We start from the raw sequence: 1,047 nt of genomic DNA on the forward strand, positions 1-1,047 counted from the left end.
TTATTCTGGCTGCAAACTGAACTGAATGAGAACTGTATCACATTTTCCCTTAAGATCAACAATGTAAATGTAAATTCATATTTATATTTATATATTCACAAAAGTTACCCTTTACAGTGAAGATTTTCCTTTACTGTACAACCTTCTAAGGATTGCATTCTCTTCTTGGTCTTGAAATAAAAATTACCTGTGTTGTTATAGTCATGTATCTGAAACTTGAAAGAAAAATGCATGGAAATTCTTTAAAGTTTTAAGGAAAGAAATTGCAGTTAAATATACAAATTTTATTATTTGCAGCACATAAGTTTCTTTCTAATGTTTTAAATATCAGTTTAGCATATTAAACACATTGACATTGTAACTGTCACCACCATCCATTTCTTGCTTCTCAAGCTTAAGCTTAGCTACTTACCTGTTAAATAATTACCTCCTTCTTCTTCCCCACTGCCTATCAACCACAGTCATATTTGCTGTTTCTATTATTAGGAATGCTTTAGGTACCTCGTTAATGTGGAATTACATTTGCTCTTCTATGACTGGCTTATTACTATATCTTGCATGTTCATCCATGTTATAATGCCAGAATTTCCTTTAATTTTGAAGCAGTACAGTATTCTCCTTACTGTTCATAAACAACACAGTTTAAAAATCTGCTCATCCGCTGATAGGCAGTTGGATTACTTTTTTTTTAAAATTTTTTTGCCATAATTGTATTGATAAACAAATAGCAATGAGACAGTTTCAAATCAAATCGGTAGGACAGTTTCAATAACTAACACATTGCATACATTCTTCTTAGTGGTTAATTGCTGTACAAGATGCGGACTTGATACCCTATGTACAACCACCATTAGAACAAATCATTCTATTCACCAAGAGAATGTAACTATATATCTATCCCAACCACTCTGAATACACAGATAGAAAATGAACATTCATCTGTATCCCCTTTTTTTGTTAACTTCCGTTATTTGAATATTATAGGTTCGTAAACTCAGCAAAATATTCTAAAAGAGTCCAGTAGCCCATAATAGTATTGGGTCTTCC

At 31.8% G+C, this 1,047-nt stretch overlaps 1 protein-coding gene across 1 annotated transcript in view; it reads left to right on the forward strand.

The window, feature by feature from the left end:
* Znf638 (zinc finger protein 638) overlaps positions 1-1,047 on the forward strand; it is a 189,318-nt gene that overhangs the window by 158,456 nt on the left and 29,815 nt on the right. The gene's annotated exons all lie outside the window — the stretch shown is intronic.

The sequence above is a fragment of the Octodon degus genome, unplaced genomic scaffold (assembly GCF_000260255.1).
Source record: "Octodon degus isolate 3935 unplaced genomic scaffold, OctDeg1.0 scaffold00058, whole genome shotgun sequence".
NCBI classification, from domain to species: domain Eukaryota; kingdom Metazoa; phylum Chordata; class Mammalia; order Rodentia; family Octodontidae; genus Octodon; species Octodon degus.